Source organism: Symphalangus syndactylus, chromosome 1 (genome assembly GCF_028878055.3).
Source record: "Symphalangus syndactylus isolate Jambi chromosome 1, NHGRI_mSymSyn1-v2.1_pri, whole genome shotgun sequence".
Taxonomy (NCBI): domain Eukaryota; kingdom Metazoa; phylum Chordata; class Mammalia; order Primates; family Hylobatidae; genus Symphalangus; species Symphalangus syndactylus.
Window position 1 is genome coordinate 41,941,971 of NC_072423.2, and position 24,017 is coordinate 41,965,987.

Below are 24,017 nucleotides of genomic sequence, written 5' to 3' on the forward strand. Positions count from 1 at the left end.
TGCTCACCCATGTCCCGGCGGCTCCGGCTCCGCTGGCCCCGGCGCTCGCTCAGATCCCGGCTCCGGTCGCTCGCCCGAGCCCCCAAAGGTGCTGCTGCGGCAACTCCATGGCGATGAGCATCTGTCAAACGGCGAGCCGCGAGCTGGCCGCCCTAGCTCGGGGGGCGCCGGGGCCCCCGGGCGCGCGGAGGCGGCGGCGAGCGGCGGGCGCCCCGGCCGGCCCCGCGCTTCCCGCCCGACTCGGCCGCCTCCGCCGCGCCACCGATTTATGGAGAGAGATATCAAGGGGGAAAATGGCGTCTCCGGAGCCCGAGGAGTCCTGGAGTAATCACATTCACACACACACGCCCGCACGCACACACACTCGCACACACTCGCACACAGGCGCGCGGCGAGCCCTGCTAATTTTAGCAGGAGCCAAAAGAAATTTTATATATATATATACATATATATATCCCCGTCTCTCCGATCAATGCTTTTTTTTTTTTTTTGCTTTTTTTTTTTTTTTTTTTTTTTTTTTTTGCTTTTCTTCAAAGGATGGGTTGGAGCGTTAAAAAATGTTGCTGGGTTTGGGCTCGCAGGAGGCGGCGCGCGGAGGGCGAGGGCGCTTTTGCTGAGCTGTGCAGTTCGGTCCGCTGAGCCCCGCGGCCCTGCCCGCCCGCTCGTCCGCCCGCGGTCGCTAGTGTTGCAGCCGCCGCCGCCGCCGCCGCCGCCGCTGCTGCTCCATGGCCGCGCCCGCCCCGCGCCCCCGCCGCGTCCCGTCGCCGCCCGCCCGCGTCCCCGGTGAGCGCTGGAGTGGGGTCGGGCCCGTGTGCCTGCCTCCCGCGCCCTCTCCGAGTCCCGGACTCCTAGTGAAAGAAAGGGGGAGGGCGCGGGCGCGGGAGGGAGGAGGATCGGAACGGCAGCGCGGCCCAGCCGAGCGGGTACCGACCGTCACCCCGCGATCTTCCTCGCAGTGGGCGCCGGCGCCCAAGCTGCTCGCCCGGAGGGCCCGGGCAGCTTCCCAGACCAGAGCTGGGGGAGGCGCAGCCAGTAGCGAGCCGCGAGCGACCTCTCTCCCCACCCGCCCCCCGGCCCCAGTGAATTTCTGTCAATTGAAGGGAGTGGGGCTCTTGCCCGGGGAGAAGGAAAACAGTTCGTGGCCGGGTATCCGTGACCCCTTGCCGCCCCCAGCGCCCCTCCCGCTCCCCGGCGCCCTTGCGGCCCAGTGGCTCCTGCGCGCCCGGAGTCCGCCGCGAAGACTGAGCGGCCGCGGGGACTGCCGCGGGCTCGGCGCGTATTCCTGGGCTCAACACTGCCACTATCTGACACAACAGGAGCAGTGTCGGGGGAGGGGAGGGTTCTGCGCGCCCAGACGTGAGCTGTGATAGGCTCTCGAAACCGGGCGCATTTTTTTTTTTTAACCTGGTAATTACATTTCACTTTCAGGGTTTTTTTAAATTATTATTATTATTTTGTTGCTGTTGTTAAGCGACTTGTATGCATTCAGATCTCATGTGCATTTTCTCGTTATTCACGAAATTGGACACTTGATGAAGGGAAGGACACGGAGAGATGACAAACGCACACTGGAATGCAGTTGTTTTCAGGGTGGTGGGGAGAACAAAGTGGAATGTCTTCAGTTCTTACAAAATATGGTGGCATTTGTAATCTCTGAGTTTTTGTATTTGGCCTACAAAGGGGGTCTTTTCAGGGAAATAGGAATGGAACCCTTCAGAAACATGTCTACATTGTGAAACAATATAGGGTAGATACGGATTCGGGAAGGTCTGCAAATGGTTCCGCTTAAAGAACTTGGGGTAAAGTTGACCGAGAACTCGGATTCTGAGAGGACACCTATCACGTTCTTCATGAGAGTTTTAGGCTATTTGCACTGAGGAATGATTTGGAGGTGAGTCGGGGGCATTCCCTCACTGAGGCCATCAGTGGCTGCCTACCTGCATTGGCTGCTGGTTTGAGTTCCTTCACAGAACTTCTTCGTCAAGCTTTTCATAGGAACGCTGCAGTGAAGTGGAGTGAAAGAGACTGGAGATTGAAGGGTGAACCCCTTCCAGCCCCAATCCCATCCCGATTCCTGTCTGGATGCAGGTTCAGTCTGACTCAGAACGGATAGTTCACCTTTTACTGATCCAAGTGCTCTGTCCTCTTTTTTTCCGAGGAATGTTCTGACCGGCCACAAACTTTTCCTCTGTCACTGCAGGACCTCCCGTGGAGCAATGTTTCGATAAGTCTTCTACTATGCTTTTGTACCGCGTCATTGTTATTGCTGGGAAAATAATGCTTAATTAGGAAAAAAATAGCAGGGCATATGAGCTGATGATAGAAGCAGAGATCAAGGCACAGAATACAATATCAAAACAACTATTCTCTGTAATCAAATGACCTTTCTCATTTGCTTATACACCCAGATTTCTGAAATCCTACACCAAAGTCCACAGAGAACTAAGATAGCATGTGACCTATTCCCCGCGCTTTTCCTGTGGAGAAAGTAGTCCAGAAATCAGAAGGGTTTGTCCACAAGCATGTGGCTGTCTGATGTCATCCAAACCAGAACTAAAGCCTATTGCCCTAGTCCTTTCCCTTCTATAACCTAGGCGTATTTACAGAGTCTTCCTTCCTGTGGTGTTGTGTGGATTAGAAGAGTAGCTAAGAAAAGCACATACCTTATTAAAATTCACTACAATAGATGATAAGTCTGTAGAATTATAGTGCAGTAGAAGTTTACCTGTGAGATCATCTATTAGAATCCCATCTTTTTAAAGCTGAGGAAACTATGCACTTCCCCAAGCCACTAAGTTAATTCAAAGCCAGGGATAGATGCTATGTTCCTTGACTTCTTATCCAACGTTCCTTCTTTGTATGTAGCCCATCTTTGAATCATGAGAGGGGAGAGGAGAGAAAGGAAAGGAGGAATATTCTCACTGTCTTACATATATGTGAAAAAATATATATGCCTGTGTGTGTGTGTGTGTGTACAGTCACACACCCATAATAATGTTTCAGTGAACAACAGACCACATATATGACTGTGGTCCCATATGATATAATACAATACTGCGTTTTTGCTGTACCTTTTCTGCGTTTAGATGCACAAATACTTACCATTGTGTTACATTTGCCCACAGTATTTAGTACAGTAATATTCTGTACAGGTTTGTAGCCTAGAAGCAATAGGATACCCCATATAGCCTGGGTGTGCAGTAGCCTATATCATCTAGATTTGCGTAAGTGCACTCCATGATGTGTGCACAAAGTCACCTATTGATGTATTTCTCAGAACACATCCCCACAGCTAATTGACGCATGATTGGAGATATATATATATATATATACACACATATAAATATATATACATATAAATACATATACATATGTAAAATAGATACAATAAATATTTTATACACATTAATATTTTTGGTATATAATAATATATTACAAATAGAAAAATTTTAATATATGATAATAAAGGATTTCTAAAAACTAAAACCCCATACCTGAACTGTACATCTGTTAATAGAACGGGACCTATATTCAAATCCTAGGTGAATGTCACAGGAATTCTTCTCATCTTCTTTCTCAATTAGACCACTTTGTGATCATCTGAGAAACAAACCTTGACACACAGAAAGTCTGACCTTGATCTAGCCTGAAAATAGAGTCAGGCAATTTTAAGACACCCATTTCCAGGGCCCAGCAGCCCTTGAAAAAATCAAAAGGCCATCCGAGCACTTGATGGGAATGCACAGGACATACATCTTTTAGACCCACACAGTCTCCAATATCAGAATCATGCGGCACTCAGCAAATATTTATGGAGCATAGTGATGTGCCAGATACATTAGTAGCAACTGGAGATATAAATGTGACCAAGACATAGTCCCCATCCTCACAGAATTCATGACCTAGTGGGAAAGATTGACATGCGAAGTTCTAACTACAACGAATGCACAAAAATATCAGGAAGGAGAGGCTTACAAAGTGCGTGGAGTACAGATGCTGAAGTGGTGGGAGAAGAGTGGGGTCTGAAATCATGTCTTCTTAAAATTGCTGCACATTTATTTTCTATGCGTATTTAACATACACTTTTCATTTTCCCCTTTGCACCACATATTTTTTTTTTTCCATTACCTGTTTTCCAACCAAATTTAAAACTTATGAAGACTAGGCTGTGCCTTGCATGGACAATGACAATAAATGTAGTTGAGAATAATTGTTCCTCTGATATCACCAAATATCTGAATTGCTGCCAACTGGGCTATTGCTCTGTGCTCTGGGCATCCATGTGCCTAACCTGTAAAATGACCATGATGATAACTCCTTTGTGTCCAAGGCCCTATGCCAGATGTACTCTAAGGATCTGCAGAATGATCATTTGCAGCAGGATTTGAGGAATACAGGGATATATACAACTCAATGTTTGCCTCCAAGCACAAGAGCAGCTCATGTCATTTTCTTTTTCTTTTTCTTTTTTTCTTTTTTTTTTTTCTTGAGACGGAGTCTCGCTCTATCACCAGGCTGGAGTGCAATGGCGCGATCTCAGCTCACTGCAACCTCTGCCTCCTGGGTTCAAACAATTCTCCTGCCTCAGCCTCCTGAGTAACTGGGACTACAGGTGTGCGCCACCATGCTCTGCCAACTTTTGTATTTTTAGTAGAGATGGGGTTTCACCATGGTGGCCAGGATGATCTCGATCTCTTCACCTCTTGAGCCTCGGCCTCCCAAAGTGGTGAGATTACAGGCATGAGCCAACATGCCTGGCCCAGGTCATGTCATTTTCATATCTCTGAAGCTAAAGGTAAAAAGAAATGAGACAAACCCATCCTTTTTTCCTTTATAAGAAGTTGAGATCAAGCAGTGTAATCAAATACTCAGAGCCAGTCACCTGCTACGGTGTTGATTCTCGCCTTTCTGGGAAATGGGTTAGTAATATCTAATTAGTGATTCTCAGTACTGATTATGAATCAAAATTACCTGGAGGAATTACTGATGCTTGGGATCCATCTTTATTTAACTGGAATTGCACAGACCCAGCATCAGTACTTTTAATAAAACCCCAGGTGCTTCTGATATGTAACCAGCATTGAGCATCAGTACTTTTAATAAAACCCTAGGTGCTTCTGATATGTAACAAGTGTTGAGAATCACTGATCCAATTGAAAGCACATGCTCCCACAGTGTGATCAGGATATTTACAAAGCTCCTACTCTCTTAGCTAATACAGCATGCATAGGTGTCCCTAAACAAAGGAGGTGATAGCCACAAGGAACTATACAGTGAATAAGTCACATTTGGAGTTTAGGGGCCATTCTGGAAATGTAGAAATTCGGAGCATGTTCTATGCTGCAATAAAAAAGACGATAGACCAGATCATAAAGGAGACTCAGTTATAAACTTATTTGACAAGTCCCATCATCTCTCTGCCCCACCGATTCCACTTCTGAAAAAAAAAAAAGGAGCATTTGAAAGTCTCTAAGGACCAAACCAGCCCTAAAATTTTCTCAATTTTTGATTCTAGGTCACAAGAGAGTCCCAGAAGAACAGTGAGAGCATATTGGGAACAGTCGGATTGGATATGAAAACTTTTCTTAAATATAAGAAAAGCATCAGAGAAAATACAAAAGAGATTGCTTGACTCTGCTGGAGGGTGGAGGGGTGGGTGCTAACAAGCCCTGGTCAGCTGAGGTTATGAGGAGGCAGACCTCAGCTCAATATAATGAAAAATACTGTTATTGAACCTACAGTGAGAACAAATCATTACTTAAATAATATTGAGCTCCTTGTCTTGAGAAGTATTCTAGAAATAATTTGGGGTCTTTATTTTTTTATTTCCTCCCAACTGCAGATTGAGGGAAAAATTTTTAAAAGTCCTTGAGATCAAGGACTTTGCATTGTACTTCTGTATCTTCACTGGATAAGATTGTACCTGGAGCCCAGTATATGCCCAGTAAGGACTGGTGGAATGTCAAAAATATTTAACAACCAACATGATATAGAATCAATCCATAGAATGGACGCAGACCCGTGGCTCTGCTAAGCCAAGTGATTTCCTTTCGGTTATATGATCCTGTGGAGTTCAGGTGAGACAGAATGTCAGAATGAGAGGCATGGGGGTGAGTTTAGAGCAGTCATTATTTTAAAATTTCAGTATTTTAATATCATCATGCCTATCTATGCATATGAGATGAACGTCAGTCTTGCCTCATGAATGCATGAATGAATCAATCAAGGATATTGTGGAGAGAAAGAAAATGAGTGTTGGAATGTAGTCCTGCTCTGCCATTAACTGTCTGGGTGAAGCTGAGCCAATTTCAGACCTCTCTACCTCAGTTCTCTATAAACTAAGAACTTACAATCTTGCCCTAAGATATTAATGATTATGAGGCTCACAGGAAATATCAGATGTACAGTTACATTACAAAGTTAAATAATTCTGTTCAAATACTAACTTTGGTTATTAAAATATCATGTGGACATGACTCCTTCCTGATGTAGCCTAATTTTGCCACCTCTGGGGTCCATATCATATCTTTTTCTCTCTAGGAAATGAGAAAGTAATTTCCATTCCTGATTCCTTCCACTTCAGCCCCACTTTGGAAAAGACTCATCTCTCCAGTTCCCTCCCCTGATACTACTGTGGTTGCTAAGCAACAAGGCGCAAAGCAGGAGCACAATGTAATTGTCCCAGGAAGGGAATCCCAGGTTCAACAATGACTAGATTTTAGTTTTGGAAACTTTGCTTTCCTGGCTGCAAGAAATTCACTAAAGGAAGCTTTCTTGGCACACTTATCCTTGTGAGCATCCTCCAAGAGACTGGCTTTCACTACTTGAAAGGCAACAAGGTGGGGAAGAGCATTCTTCTGGGTTTTCATTTTCTGGCTCTTTGGTAAATTTGTCACTGTGACTTCAGAGTGCTCCAAATATGAAGCAATATTTGAAATGTTCCCAATTCCTAGCAGGGTCTTAGGAGCCCTGCCGTCAGAAGTTTATGTTTATATCACTCTGTTGGCATAGGAGCCAAAAAGAGATCTCAGAGGAATACCACAGAATCGCGGAGGTTCTTCTTTCTCCCTAAAAATCCCACCCACATGGGCTGTAACAGAAAAAGGGATGCACAGAAAGGTCATTGTAGGGATGGCTTGTTTACGTTAAAAGGGAATTTATTGAAAAGATAAAGGTGAACCTCCTAGAAGGCAGATATCAGAAGTGTATAGTCAGGCCTCATGGGAATTGGGAAGTTGCCAGGCAGCTCCTCTGTCTCCCTCTCCAGGGCCACACTTTGGTTTTCCTAATCCTCCGTGATAACCTCCAACTGTTTTGGCAATCTTTTCTGGAATACAGCTTCCTCATAGGAAAATATGTGATTGCGTTTAGTGTGTCAAAGGCACATTCCTGGTACCCGTGGCTGAGGCCAAGAAGATGGTACCCACGTGGCCCAGTAGCCCCAAGCACTTCTTCAGCAGGACTACAGGGAATGTGTCTAAGATGGGGCTGGCCTCCAGGTCGATTTAGAATGAAGAGTAAAGACTCTCCGTGAATTTATATACTTGCAACACAAGGTCATCTTGTAACAGGAGAAGAATTTGGATTTGAAGTTAGACAGGTTTGAATTGACTCACCCTGAGGAAAACTAGTCAAGCTACCTCTCTGCATTTTAGCTTCTTCATCTGAAAAAAAAATGAGCTTATAGATAGTAGCACCAACTCTTTAGAGTTTCAATGAGGATTAAATGCAGTTAAATGAAATAATGTATGAAAAGCACCTATGTGGCCAAGGTTATGCTAGGGGCTGTGAGAGTATAGGAGATACATAGCATATGTATTTGTCAATAAACGTTCATTAGAACTTACTATATTTGACCTGAACTTGGTACTACAAATATAAAAACTATGATGAAATGTTTTTCACCTTGATAACTTTTAGTCTTTTAAAAGAGACTCATGCAATGTGTGTGAACCCAATCTGTCATTCTACTGCTTTCATCTCTTAGTGTTTGAACCTGAAGAACAGAAATTACTGCTTATTCTTAACCTCATACCCAAGGCCAGCTCTAGCTATTAGTAGCAGAAGAGTCCTCCATACACAGCCCTTCCCTTGTGATGTGGTTTGGCTATGCTCCCATCCAAATCTCATCTTGAATTGTATTAATAGTTCCCATAATCCCCATGTGTTGTAGGAGGGACCACGTGGGAGGTGATTAGATTGTGGGGGCAGTTCCCCATGCTGTTCTTTTGATAGTGACTTCTCATGAGATCTGATGGTTTCATAAGGGGCTTTCCCCCTCTTCACACTGCACTTCTCTTTCCTGCCATATGAAGAAGGATGTGTTTGCTTCCTTTTCTGCCATGATTGTAAGTTTCCTGAGGCCTCCCCCACAATGATGAACTGTGACTCAATTAAACCTCTTTTCTTTATAAATTACCCAGTCTCAGCTATTTCTTCACAGCAGTGTGAAAATGGACTAATATGCCTATCTCATGCAGCTTGCAATTTTGTCAGACAAGACTACATGTAAACAGTAAGAAAAAAATGCAAGACATGATATGGAACTATATCTGCTATTGACTAATGTGAGCATATAGAAGGGATTATCTTATAGGAAAGAGCTTAGATGAGATGACCTATAAAGTGTTCTCTATCTATATGATACTATGAAGCTAAGAGATGGAAAGAAGAGAGAGATCCAAGTAAGCCACAGTTAAGATACAAGCTTTTATGGACAACTTGAACTGCCCTGAAAAGAAGCAAAGGACATAGATAGAAAGGGACCTGGCTAGTCCTAGCTGGATCATTCAGGTTTACCATGGAGTATTTTAGAAACATGTGAAATTGTCAGCCTATTATTGCTAAATAGAGTTGGTTCTTAGTTTGGTGAACATCATATGAGCATTAGAGAGATCTGGGTAGAGGACAGTTTTTTAACGATAGGAGGATGGCCATGAGAAAACATTAATTTGAGCTCTGCTTCCTGAACATTGGGTTCATTTCAAACTCTGAAGTTGAAATCCACAGAGTCACTCTTTGTTCCTTGATAGTTATTTGCATCAGTGCACCTATCAAATATAGTACTGTGGATCTTGACACTAGATAGTTCTTTAAAAGTGTCATTTGGTTCAACCCCAGCTCCAAGTGATTCAACACAAGATCCATGGAACTGAACCAGTTGAGAAACTGAGACAAATTGAGGAAAGTTATACACCCAGTAGTTATTGGAACTGGGATTTAAAGCCCAGTAATTTGACTCCAGAGCCCACCCTCTTATCCATGGCTTCACATAGTCATTCTATTGCACGACTGCCTAGCCAGAAAGCAGCAAAGAGATACCTGGATGCTCCTTACGTGGCCTCTTTAGTATGTATTGAATAGCCTTGTTGATTTCAGCCTTCTAAACTAAACAAATCATTGAAACTTCAAATTAAAGAGCTGGCAATTTGTTAGAGATCACTTGGACCAAAACAATTCATTTTTGTGATGAGAGAAAACTGAGAACTAGAAAGATAAGCATGCAGGTGATAAAGCCAGATTTAAAACTAGCACATTGGACTGTAGTTTCAGAGTCCTTCCCATTATATTCAGATGCCAGGGCTTGGTTACACTTTCTGAAGACCAATGCACACCAGGAAAAAGAGAACTAGGAACTAGGAGGTTCAGCAAATGGCCATCTCAGTGAGCCTTCAAAGCAAAGATATGTGGGCATGTTCTCTTTGAGAAAATAATTTGACATACACTTTGCAATTGTTCATTTTCTATGTAAACGGTGGTCCAAAGAAAACAAAATTCTGTTGAATGTTTCATTTAGACCAATATTCTCTCAGCCAATTACTTAAATTTTTGTCTTGTAATAATTGAAAGTAAGAAAATGTTTCAGAGTAAAAGTAAAAGAAACAATATTTTGAGAGGTTAAAAACAAGCCGTAAGTAGAAATATGTATGAGGGCTGGGCGCAGTGGCTCACGCCTTTAATCCCAGCACTTTGGGGGGCCGAGGAGGGTGGATCACGAGGTCAGGAGATCGAGACCAAGGTGAAACTCCGTCTCTACCAAAAGTACAAAAAATTAGCTGGGCGGGGTGGTGGGCGCCTGTAGTCCCAGCTACCCGGGAGGCTGAGGCAGGAGAATGGCGTGAACCCGGGAGGTGGAGCTTGCAGTGAGCCGAGATCGCACCACTGCACTCCAGCCTGGGCGACAGAGCAAGACTCTGCCTCAAAAAAAAAAAAAGGAAATATGTATGAGCTATTTCTGAAAATGGTTGGCACACTTTTTGCAAAGAAAAATTGATAATTACAGTATCATATATTCATAGTGAAAATGTAGGATACATCCATCCTTAATATTATAAGCCACTGGACACAATGGTAGGGACTGTGGAATATACTATGAAAGGTAAGATTCCATCCTAGCCTGGGAGATATATTTAATCCAGATAGGTGCCTAAATCCCTGAGTTTCAGGTCAGCAGAGAAGTTGATTGAAGAGCCCTCTGAATTCAATAAAAAATAATGATTGAGTACAATAACTCACAACTTTGCCTATCCAGATCCCCAGTCAATTTTACCAAAGTCATATACACCTGGACATCTCCCATAGTATTATAAATGAATACATTTCCTTATGGACGATATTGTGGATACCCATAATATTATCTCTAATCACTCTGTATCATCCATTATTTAAAATTGGGGAAAAAAACTTGTATCTAAAAATAATGTTCATCAAGCCCTGTCTGAAATGTTTTTCAATCGATTAAATTATATGTGTGTGTATGTTCATTTTCATTTTATTCCTCAACTTCTCCACAGTCAATTCCTTCTCTCTAAACAATGAGATGATGTGTGTAAAACAGTAGAGCACAGTGTCTGACACAAAAGATGGCAAGCAAATGGGAGCGGTTTCCACATCACCTGGATTATATTTATTTTTTGTATCATTTTTTCAAGTCATTTAAAATTCTGGCCGGGCGCGGTGGCTCACGCTTGTAATCCCAGCACTTTGGGAGGCCGAGGCGGGCGGATCACGAGGTCAGGAGATCGAGACCACGGTGAAACCCCGTCTCTACTAAAAATACAAAAAAATTAGCCGGGCGTGGTGGCGGGCGCCTGTAGTCCCAGCTACTCGGAGAGGCTGAGGCAGGAGAATGGCGTGAACCCGGGAGGCGGAGCTTGCGGTGAGCCGAGATTGCGCCACTGCACTCCAGCCTGGGCGACAGAGTGAGACTCCGTCTCAAAAAATAAAAAAAATAAAAAATAAAATAAAAAATAAAATAAAAATAAAATTCTGTTTGTGGGCTAGGTGCCGTGGATCACTCTTATAATTCCAGTACTTCGGGAGGCCAAAGAAGCAGGATCATTTGAACCCAGGAGTTTGAGACCGACCTGGACAACATAGGCAGACCCCATCTCTACAAAACATTTTTTTAAAATTGCTAGGCATGGTGGTGCACACCTGTGGTCGTAGCTACTCGGGAGGCTGGGGTGAGAGGATTGCTTGAGCCTGGGAGGTATAGGCTGCTCTAAGTTGTGATTGTGCCACTGCACTCCAGTCTGGGTGGCAGAGTGAGATATTGTCTCAAAAATAATAATAATAATAATAAAATTCTGTTTATGGTGATGTAACAACTTTTAGATATTATTACTATCTGTATCTAACGCTTTAACCACTGCAGCAACCCGTATATGGTTGCAGCATTGTGATGTATAATGGAATTACCTCTAACCAATATTCTCAAGTTTGAGAACAGAAAGGAAAAATAAAATGAACAAGCTAATAAAATTTAATTTTCTTAAACCTTCGTGCATAAGATAAAATGTTGACTTGTTTATGTACGCTAGTCTTTCAATAAGAATGCCTCTTTAATGAAAGTAGTGACTACGCCTTTTCTCTAGCATAATAAAACACAAGGCTAATAGAAGGCAATTATATTTCTTATCTTTGGATTTATATATTTATTAGTTGTGCCAGGGCAGGTGTGAAAAGGGTTGGAACTTAATGCTGTGTCTGTGAAGAAGGTGTGACAGACTTTGGGTAAAAGTCATGGCTGAAAGCCATGGGTCAGCAAGATAAGCAGGGCAAGCCTTCCCCCAGTGACACTAAGTTTAGACACAATGGAGATAAAGAGTCAAAGATAAAGTTGTCAAAGATAAGTAGACAGGACACTGTGAGAGTAAATGTAGGGTGGCAACATTCTGCCACCAGCCTCTGGAAGACCTGCTCATGACCCTGGGAGAAGGAAGGAGATTGCAAGACTAAGGCAGGGACCTACATCTGGCAATGGGGATACAAGGCAAATCAGACCAATGGGAAATGGTGGTCATAACAGAGATTAAAGCAAATGGGGGGTTCTATGAATCCACAGAGGGGATGTCCAAGAAGGTTTCTCTGTTTCTGAAACTTCAGTGGAGGGATCCTAGTGGTCAGAATGGAACCACTATAGGGCAGTGAGTCATGTCCAATGATCAGTACAGAAATAGGCTATCCTGGCAGGAAATTAAATATTCAGCACCAGGTCATGTTAGGCTGCTCCAACAAGACTTGTACAAACCAGTTTCTTTGTATCACCCTATTGGTTAAAAGGCAGATGAAAAGATTACTTAAAATTTTTCCTTAAATCAGATTGGTTTGAATGGGATTTAAATTTATGTGGAAATCAGTCTGTCTATTGTGAAGAGGGAGGGAAGACACCAGCAGGAGAACCGATGAGGCAGCATGAGAGATGCTGCTGAAAATGTCCTCATACATTGTAAAAACAGTTTCTCTTATTTACTCAGTAGCTTCTACTCAAGGTCTAGTTTTCAGTTAGTTAGCTAAATCTGTTAGCTTGGAAAAAAAAAATCAGAAGTATTCTATCTCTAGTATAAATACAAGTGTTCTGTCTTGCCCAGGGGATTTTAAGTGAAGGAGGGAAAGAAGCACTCTGCTTCAGTGATTTCAAAGTATTTATTGGATACTAACTACCACTAGGGATTTTCCTTGCCATAGATTTCTCCATGCCACAACTCATCCCTAACATTACATACCTCCCCACAAACAAACATCTGCATAAACTATTTTCTGTATTTATCATCAATCTTTCCCTATAGTGCCTAGATCAGATACTTATCTGTTTAGCCCTTGTGATTCTGAAGAGGCATTGCAAGGAAGTCAAAATGTAAAGTGCAAGATTCTCTCAAAAAGGAAAATGCACTGAGGAAAACCTAATATTATACACTATTTCTTTCCTTAAGGCATTTGCTGATTCAGAAAACCCACATGGAGCAAGCGTCTGAAACAGCAAGTAGAAGGTAGAAGCTAAAAGGTAGAAAAGCTGACCAGAGTTTGACAATATCAGAAGCTGAGAAGGAAAAAAAAATGCACCATAGGGCTTTCAAGGCAGCTAGGACTTGAAGGGCCAAAGTCACAGAGAAGAAAAACATAAATGGGGTCCTACCTGGCCATACACACTAACATTCAGGAGACTCTGGCCTTGGGGGGAAAGAGGCCTAGAGAAGAGAAGCAGTTCAGCTGAAGACACACAGGAGTCCTGGCCAGAGGAGGCAACAACTGATTGGATCACCTTCTCAGGAGTAGTTACCAGATTATTTGCAACCTCCAACCAGATCCTTCTCTACCGTGATCTCCCTCTACTCTGTTATTGAAATTCCCCAGCTCTCTGTGTCACTCTACATGACTTTGCTGGCTAAGCAGAACTTGAGGTTAAGACTAACGGTAACTTATAGTAGGTTTTTAGTTATATGGAGAAATAAATAGATTTCTGTTTCTGGCTGTAATGGAGTAACTTGCATTGTACCTACTCACCTGCTTAGAATAAAGCACATCTCTTCCAAGGCATTTGAGAACAATCAAGGAAGTCAAAACGTTAGGTGCCAGGATTCTCTCAAAAAGGAAAATGCATTGAGGAAAACCTGGTATTCTGCACTATTTCTTTTCCTCAAAGCATTTGCTGATTCAGAAAACTCACATAGAGCAAGAGTCTGAAAAACCAAGTAGAAAGTAGAAGCAAAAAGGTAGAAGAGCTGAGCAGAGTCTGATAATATCAGAAACTGAGAAGAAAAAAAAATGCAGTTTAGGGCTTCCAAGGCAGTTAGGACTTGAAGGGCCAAAGACACTGAGAAGAAAAACACAAATAAACTCTCATACCGTTTTTCCTAGTGAGGAGTGTGATGGTTCCCAAACAGGAGATTGAGAGGTCAAAGAGGAAACACACTAATAGGCTAAAAATCTAAACAGAGTTTTTTTGCAGACAAAATATGTGAAAAAATAATTTATAGTTCAGGCTCCACCAAGAAAGAGGAGTTCTGATAAGTATTCCCAGGCTTTCATCTAAATTTCCTGAAGCCTTCATCTTAAAGGTAAGGGTAACCTAGAAACACAATGATCTCTGATCAAAATGGAATAGGCCTTAGAGTGATAGAAGTCCAGCTCCAAATCAGTTCAATATCTGACTAAATTAAGGTAAACTGCCCATAAAGATCAAAAATACATTTTTTCCAGAGGAATATGACATTGACCAGAACTTCTGTAATTTTTGTACATAATATCTAGCATTCGATCAATAGTACTAGGCATTAAGAGTTCCCCAAGGTTAGGACTCACAGGAGAGGAACAAAAAGAGGTTTATTAATATGTACAAATACACAGTTAGATAAAAGAAAAAAGACCTATTGTTCAATAGGTCAGTATAGTGACTATAGTTTACAACAATCTATTGTACATTTTAAAGTAGCTAAAAGAGAATAATATGCATAAATAAAAGACATATTTGAATATATTAAATTATCACATATAGTCTGAAAAGATATACATCTATTCTGCGTCAAATTAAAAAACTTAAAAAGTTACTAAGCATTTAAAAAGATAAATGAAAGAAAAAAGAATAAAGCAGTAAAATGTTATCCAGATTTTGGAGTTATCAGTTATGGGTTGTAAAATACCTGCTATTTACATATTTAGAAAAAGAGAAGTTGCAAAATTTAACCAGATGCATACCTCCTATTAAAAAGAAAAGAAATAGAAATTCTAAAGAAAAAACTCAGTGACAGAAAGTAAGGGTTTTATAAATGGGTTTATTGGCAGATTAAATACAATGAAAGAGGGGATTGGTAAACTGGCAGTTAGGGCAATAAAATATATCCAGCCCCAAGCATAGACAAATGGAAAGACTGAAAAGATGTGCATGACTCATGAACTGTAAAGCGTGATTTAACGTATTTCAAAGGATTAAAACATTTTAAAAGTCACAGAATGATCTCTGATCAAAATAAAATTAACTGGCTGGGCATGGTGGCTCACACCTGTAATCCCAGCATTTTGGGAGGCTGAAATAAGAAGATCGCTTGAGCCCAGGAATTCAAGACCAGCCTTGGCAACATAGGGAGACCCTGCTTTTACAAAAAAAAAAGAATAAATAAAATTAAATGTACCTACTATGTACCCACAAAAATTAAAATTAAAAAATGGCATTAGCTATAAATTAATATCAAAGAGGTAATCCATTAAAATAATAAAATCCCTATCTGGAATTAAGCAATGTACTTCTAAATAGTTCATGAGTCAAAGAAGAAATCACAATAAAAACCACGATGATAGAGTATAACTAAATGATAACTAAAATACAATATAATGAAACTTTTGTAATGCAGCTAAAGTCATGATTTGAATAAAACTTACAGCCCTAACATATATAATGGAAAATTGTAGAAGCTAAAAAATAAATCAATCAATGATCTCATTATCAGTTTACAGAAGTTAGGAAAAAGAACAGCAAAATAAATCTATACAAGCAGAAGAAAGGAAATAATAAATATTTTAAATAATAGCAGAAATTAATTAAAAAGACAATAAAGATACAATAAATTAATAAACCCAAAGACAATATTTTGGAAAAGGTTAAATAGTTTCTTAAACACTCGTATGTAGGTCCATGATTCACAGTTTAAAATGACTTTACCAGTAAAATATAACAATTGTGTTCTTATCATTGATCTGCATACAGGCATACATTGTTTAAATAAGTACAAAAAATTTTAAAATTTGATGTTCTGCAATAAAATTTGTTTATGAGCCTATTTTTAATTATATATGTTTGGGTTTGCATTTATATGTGTTACACAAATAATATTCTTAAATGCATACATGTACATATTTGTGATTAAGATTTCAATTCGATTCAGCAAATATTTTTGCATTTTCAATATGCTAGGCACTGGAAGTAGAGCAGCAATGAAGACAGATGTAGTCCTGGCATTCCTCAAGCTTATAGTCTAATGGGAATGTCTACATTGAGAAAGAAAAAAAAGAAAAGAAGGAAGGAAGAAAAGAAGAAACCCTTCTCTCATACTTCATAGACAAAAACAAAAGGAGATGATTATTTAAGTTCATCGGATTTTTGTCTTTTATTTTTAACCTTATAATCCTCTCCCTTCTATTACCTGGTTAATTCAGATTAATTATTGATTTTGATTCTGTTTGGTCTACATGTCTCAGCTCTTTTCTACCATTATTTCACCTGATTTTGTAAACTAAGCCTTATATAATTTTATATATTTCCCTAAAATATTTATTTGAATAATTTGTGTGGTTCTCAAGGAAAGGGTTCTGAATGGAGTCATGGCTCTTAGGTGCATGACTCTTAGGTATTAGGTGCAGACTGGGCATTAAAGCAGTATTTGTAGCTGGGCACAGTGGCTCACGCCTGTAATTCCAGCAATTTGGGAGGCTGAGGCGGGAGGATCACGAGGTCAAGAGATTGAGATCATCCTGGCCAACATGGTGAAACTCCATCTCTACTAAAAATGTAAAAATTAGCTGGGCGTGGTGGTGTGTGCCTGTAGTCCCAGCTACTCAGGAGGCTGAGGCAGGAGAATAACTTGAACCCGGGAGGCGGAGGTTGTAATGAGATGAGATTGTGCCACTGCACTCCAGCCTGGCAACACAGCAAGATTCTATCTAAAAAAAAAGAAAAGAAAAGAAATATTTGTATTAAATAAATATTTGAAATGACAGAAACTAAAAATGAAAAATGTTTGTCTTACACTGTGCAGTAGGGATATTGGAGCCCAATTAGACTTACTCTCCTTTTTATGCCATTGCTTAATATTCTATGTCCCTTCCCTGGTCTTTTCTTCCTCTTCTCTGCCTACTTATGAATGTCAGCATTTTCAGGGGTCTTCCTCAACCCTCAACTCCTCCCAGAAGCCTACTACTGAAGACTATAGTAAAACCTGTATCCTCTGAAGAACCACTGCACATCCCACTTCTATCACTCATTGGCTCTTCTGGTTTCCCACCTGTATCTCTCGACATCTTTCCCCACATGCATGTCTTGTCTCTGAGTAGAAACCCATCTGCAAGGAGATGTCTGTTATAGATGCTATGAAAAATACAAACAAAACACACACCTTCTCACTCATCCACATGCACACATTGAGCTCTGATGGCTTCTCTTCCAGTTTTTGCCTAATTCTTAATAGAGCTTGTGGTAAATAACCTGATATCAATTCACTCATTCTTCCCCCAAAATAATAGAATTTCCATATTTTTTATGAATAATGGGAATAAAAATTACACTTCCAGCCTCCTCTGCACCAAGGCATGGCCGAATGATTCCGGCCAATGTCATGATAGTAAAAGTGGTTTATACAATTTCAGGAAATGCCTTTCCTGACATTTCTTTTCTCCATACTAACACAGTACCTAGAATGTAGTTGCTGCCACTTGGACCAAGAGATTGAGACTATGCACTAAAGGAGCATGATATCTCAGAGTACTATGTCAGTCCAGGATCATCTACCTGTATTTTACATAAAAATCAACTGTAGTTTCTAACTGTTAGGTTAGAATTTTCTTCACTTACCTTCACTCTCTGACCTACTCCTAACTAATCAAGGCTCTTCAACAGGATATCGTGTTAATATTCCTGTGGCTCAATAAACTAATAGTGTAGTAATAATGACCACATTATGCAGAGTAAGTAAGGTTTCATTGTGCTTGAATTCCAAAGTCAATACACATTACATACTTTTGATTGATTCTTAAGAAGAATTTATATTACTATATGGCCCTTCCTAGCCAATCTTATCTGCCTCATTAAGTGAAATGACTATCCATAGACTGATTTTATTGTGTTGTGATATTGTTACCAGAGGTTTCCTGTTAAAATATTAGTTTGTACCTGAAATGAAAATCTGAAACTTACACATTTACGGTTAACGTCTCAAAGGGTGTAAAATTGGCAAATAGGGAACATCGATTTTAGTTTTTGTTCTACAGTAAAGTTTTAGTTCTAGAGCAAAGATAATCAATAGCTGAAAACTTTTTCCTTAATGATTATTCTATGCACAAATCATGAGTTAATCTTCAGCGTTCTAGGCAAAACCAGGTTAAATTGTTTTTTTTTTCAGGCAACATGAGACCCACTCCTGAGCCCTCCAAGATCTGCCAGGAGTTACAGCACTTTCCAAGGCTCCATGCTTTTAAATAGCCTCTTTCTTTGATAATATTTTTCTACTTTCTGATTTTTTCCCCCTGAGTTTAAAGTGTTCTGCTTTTTAGGGGAAAACTAGTAATTGCCTTAATTAATTCATCTTAAACTATTAATGGACTGCCCTGTATATATGTAAGGGTGTTAATTTCTTCCTCTCACTGCATGTACCCTACAGTGGGAGTGGCACCTGCCCTGTCCTACTCTAGTTACTAGGGAAGTAACAGACTCCTTGGAAAAAAACAACGTTGAGATGGAGAGGGAAGGGGTGAAACTGGCAAATGCTAAATCTGAATTCAGAATATCTGGCCTCATCATTCAGGTAGCACACTGATCTTTGCGAATCCTTAGGAAGGGGAAAATAATTGGAAGTCATCTAACTGTAGTCCTGAACAGGGCAAAAAGGCCTTTGGAGACCACTGGCTGACTTGGATTTATCATTTAACAAACTCAGAAGGTCTTAGGTGGAGGTAAAGTAGTCTTTGAAAGTGATGGGGAAGATGGATTTGTGCTGAACCTCTTCTACCATTTACATTTTGCGTTTTAAGCTCACAGGTATTTTAAGGAATAAAGGAAGTTGACGGGCAGAAATCTGAAGGTGAATTAAATAATTGGAAGTTATGATGAATTGCCATTCCATCTGTGTATTGCCTTTAATCTTTTGGTGAATATCATACAACCTTTATGGAGACTAACTAAAAGAAAAGCATTTTTGGCCAGGTGTGGTGGCCCACACCTGCAATCCCAGCACTTTGGGAGGCTGAGGTGGGTGGATCACCTGAGGTCAGGAGATCGAGACCAGCCTGGCCAACATGGTGAAACTTCGTCTCTACTAAAATTACAAAAACAATAGTTGGGCATGGTAGTGGACGCCTGTAATCCCAGCTACTTGGGAGGCTGAGGCAGGAGAATCACTTGAACCTTGGAGGCAGAGGTTGCAGTCAGCCAAGATTATGCCACTGCACTGCACTTGACCCTGGGCGGCAGAGTGAGGCTCGGTCTCCAAAAAAAAAAAAAAAAAAAAAAAAAAAGCATCTTTTGAATTTCCACAGACTCATTTGCATCTCAGAAATAACTTGGCATAATAATAAAAAGAAGTTCTTCAGGGCCATGTAGACCCAAGTGTCAATATTAGCTTTGACCCTTTACTAACAGCACAACCATGAGCCCATTATGTAAAAATTTGGGGAGTCAGTTTCTCTTTCTGTAAATACATATCTGCCTTCATCGTTGTTATAAAGTTTACATAATATAAACACAACATTTCCAGCACATTGTTAATTTCCGATCCTATTATAATGTTAGAATCTCAGCCAAAAGCCATTTGGAGCAGGTATAGAGTTCTCCCTTTATTCTATCACCAACCCCATAGACAGGGATATGCAAAGACACTGGTATGATGTTAGGAGTTTTCACCACAGTTCTGAGGCTGGAACATCCAACATCATTATCTTGAAACCCAGAATTGTGGTGAAGGCAGACGTCTCTCTGGGTACATCTAAGGCTCGCCTTGGTGAATAATAGCATAGATAGTTTCATGGGGTTTCATGTGTCCTATAATTCTTTGCACAGCAAGCTTTTGTCTTTGTTATTTTATTCCAGCCACTGCAGCAGATCTGACCCAATTTAGCTGTTACTATATCCTTTCTGCAAAAAAAAAATGAAGCTCAGAGGAGGCCAGGCTGTCGCATGACTTCCATAACTCGCCTCATGTTTGCCTGCCATTTCCCAGCTCATGAGCATCTATGGAGCCAAGTTTTGTCCGTGCCCTTTCGGTAACTAGTTTGGGTTGGATTTCTGGGTTCTTTTATCTATGGCTTTCACCATCTGGCGAAAGAAGCTGACTCAGTGTTAGTTGCAACAAGTGGTTGCCTATTTAGTGTGACATGCAGGTGCTACCAAAGAGTTCTTGGTTGGGTTCCACAATGGCTATTTCCATTTGCGTCAAGCCTTAGAGCTCCAGAAGGCATCTCACATCTAAAACATACAGATCACCCAGGAGAGAAGAAAGGTTGATGTGATTTGCACATTTGTATCCATTAGTCAACACGTTGGCACAGATTGGTTACCAGAGTAGTTGGCTATATTCTTGGAAATCTGGAAACCAAGCCTGGAGGGGAAAGAACAGAACACAAGGCTTCAATGGTTAGATGAGGGCAGACAGTGAGGAAGTCTTTTGGGTTTTCGAGTCCAGTCCTGGGTGAGTCTGCTCTGGGACACATGGAGGAACCAGTATTAGCATCAGGCAACTGATTTGTGGAGGATAGGACCCTAAAGACATCAAGGTGGCTAATTATGGGTAGGAATATGGATGAATGTTCCTTTCTTCTTTGTACTTTTCAAATTCTTTAAATATATGTGATGTGACAAATGTCATGAGAAAAATATTAACCATACAGGAATTTTAAAGGTTGAAATTCTATGATTCCATGCCTGACATTTCATGGTTGAAAGGAGCAATTAAGTGATCATTACAAGTATGGTTACAGCCCATGTAGGGTTTGACGCCTTCTTCATGGTTTTCTTGTTACAGTCACTTTATTTTATTGCCTCTCTGACTTATTGTGTATGTCCATCATCCCACTTTTCACCCCTAAGATCCCACATTAGCATGACTCCTTCACTCTACCTTCTCTAGTGGCATTCATGATACAATTGTGGCTATTTAATTAAAAGACTATTCACAGAACATTTCTTTTTCCAAGGAGAAAATGCCTATGTCTATTAATGGAAGCCAATCTTTAACCAAATGTTAGTGATTCAATGCAGTTAGGACCCTCAAGTCAGAAATTTGTAGGTAACTGATTTAGTTCCTCAGTATGTTTTTGCTCTGTAGAGACACAAGTTGTCTGAACCACCTTGATCCAATAATTCTGAGAATAAATAAATTTGATCAGACTTGACTAGTGTAGCTGTCTATATAGATCCAAAGCTCCTTTTTCCTTTCAACAGCAGTTGCCTGAGGCTGAGTTTCTGACTGGCAGTGGTTTGGTCAACCATGTCATTTCAGCCAGCTTCAAGCTGAATTCAGGTAGCACAAGCCAAAATGATCAATTAAGTCAGGATACCCAAGATATGAACTAGACTTTTAGCTTGGACACCATAAATCTAGACCTCTCAGGTCCTTAGTGATGTCATCTAGAAAATGAGGATAAAGGTTTTAGCCTAGTTAATTAACTCAAGCTACTATCAGGATAAAATTAGGTTGTAAATATTGCAATCCTCTGAAAGTTAAAGGGCTGTATACATGAGCAGCACTTTCATTAACAGACTGACCACTGCATAATCCAATTAGCTCAGTCAAGATCTAACCAGGCCTCAGAAGGAGAAAGCGTGTTACCATGTGAGAACAGCCTGCTTAAGGGCCATCCCTGGTGCCCAATTTGCCACTTTTTCCTGTTTTTACTCTCGTTTAGCCCTAGAAACACTGCAAGGGATTTCCATGTGATTTAGGAAAGTAATGGAGAAAAGAGACTATCTGTAAACATAAAGAATACAATGGGAAACATTATGTGTCTATATAAAGAAAGAGAAATAAAACCAGGCAAAAAAAACTTTATCGCTTGTCTCAAAAGAATTATAAAATTAGTGGATGAAGGGCATGTTGTTACTTTTTTATATTTGCGTTTTGCCAGTGAAAATCCTCATGATATTTTTCCTGTACTTGTAGTCTGGCTCTTCTGCCTGCCACATGAATCGAAAACTGAGTTTTTGGAGCCGGAGATTTCTGGAAGGTGTAGAATGGGAGAAAGCCTAAGGTGGTGATAAGCCAGCAGCTTTCCTTGGTGCAAAGCTGAGCAGGTGCACAGCATCAGGCTAATTTGGGCTGCTCACATCCAAGCTTCAATCAGACTCTCTTAAGATGCTTTTCTGGGGAACACATTCTTCACTCTCACTCCCCTCATCTGTACTTCATTGTAAAAATGGAAGTTAAACCAAAACAAAATAAATGTTAAGATAGAACCTCAGGATTCTAACCATGATACTTTTGCTTTACTGCTCTGATGTGATCATTCTAATGCTTTTGAAAGATTTATGTACTGATGTGTTTGATCTATATTTGAAGGAATTTGCTTCTACATTGCAAAGTTGGTTAATTTGTTTATCCAGTTTGCTATGGATGGACTTAAGCCATCCCTTCCAATACCCACATTGAAGCCCTAATCCCTATTGTGACTATATCTGGGCATAGGGCTTTCAGGAGGTAATTGAGGTTACATGAGGTCATAATAGTGGAGCCCTAATCTGATAGGGTTGGTGGACTTATATGAAGAGGAAGAGCCAGAGATGTCTTCTTCCGTCTCTTTCTGCCGTGTGAGGACACAGTGAGAAGCTGGCTGCCTGCAAGTCAGGATGAGAGCCCTCATCAGACATCCAATTCACCACCACACTGATCTGGGATTTACCAGCCTCTAAAACTGTGAGAAAATAAATTTCTTTTGGTAAAACCATCCAGTCTTGTTTTGGCATCCCAGGTTTACTAATATGTAATTTCCTGGGACAATTTATTCTCAATTTAGGATGAATTTGGCTATTTAGTTTTGAAGCCATTTCTGTTTCTCTAATGAGCTAACTGCTTATACTATTCAGAAAACAAGAGGATGGATAATGGTTGATTCTGTAGCTGGGTATCCACCAGAGTCACATCATTTGACAAAGTTTGCCTAGTGGTAAGTGTGGACGTAGCCCTAACACTCTAGCCTGCTGAGTCCTATCTAATGTGCTTGACACTATGCTACAAACTTAGACATCATCGAATCCAGAACTTTGTCCAGTGGGTGAAAAATAGTCTATTTAACCACAACTCAGAATCCAGAGAAGATAAATAATTATTATTGTGCCAAAAAATGATTATTTCCTGTAAAGACAAAACAAAGCCCTACCATAAGCAGAGTCAAAAGGCAAATGACAGGTTAGAAAGAAATATGTGGCCTCTTAGACTAATAACCTGATAGGAAAAAGGGCAAAGCAAATGAATAGGCAGTTCACAGTTAAAGAAATGTGAATATCTTAAATATATGAACAGATTATTTGTATCCCTCATAATAAGAGAAGTACAAATTTAAATTTTACTGAGATGTTATATTTCACTTGACAGATAAGCAAAAATCAAAACATTTGATCCATTTTACTGCAATGTTGTGGGGCAATGGGCACTCTCACTCATGGCAAATTGGCACAGCTCTTTTGGAGGGCAATTGAGAAATATCCAAAATTACAAATATATGTCCTTCTGACCCAGAGTTTTATTTGTGAGAATTGATCCTATGGCTTGCATAAGTCCAAAATAATTTTTGTTCAAAGTAATTCATTTAGACTTGGTTTAGAGGAATAAACAAATGGAATCAACCCAAAGTTCCATTGAGAGACTGTTCAAATAAATCATGGTATCATCATAAAATAGAATACACTGAAACCAGATAGAAAAGAATGAGGATCCTCTCTATTTAGTGATATGGAAAAACCTCCAAGGTATATTGTTAGTGAAGTAAACAAAGGGTATATGTTATGCTGTCTTTCAAAAACACAATGCTTATATCGACCTACA

The 24,017-nt window shown here is 40.5% G+C and overlaps 1 protein-coding gene across 1 annotated transcript in view; it reads right to left on the reverse strand.

Annotated features, from left to right (window-relative positions):
- The window catches only part of SETBP1 (SET binding protein 1), a 390,764-nt gene extending 389,537 nt beyond the window's left edge, over positions 1-1,227 (reverse strand). The window contains exon 1 of the mRNA XM_055233550.2: positions 8-1,227. The gene's annotated coding sequence lies outside the window, so the exon portion shown is untranslated. The remainder of the gene's footprint in view (positions 1-7) is intronic.
- Positions 1,228-24,017: the final 22,790 nt, after the last annotated feature.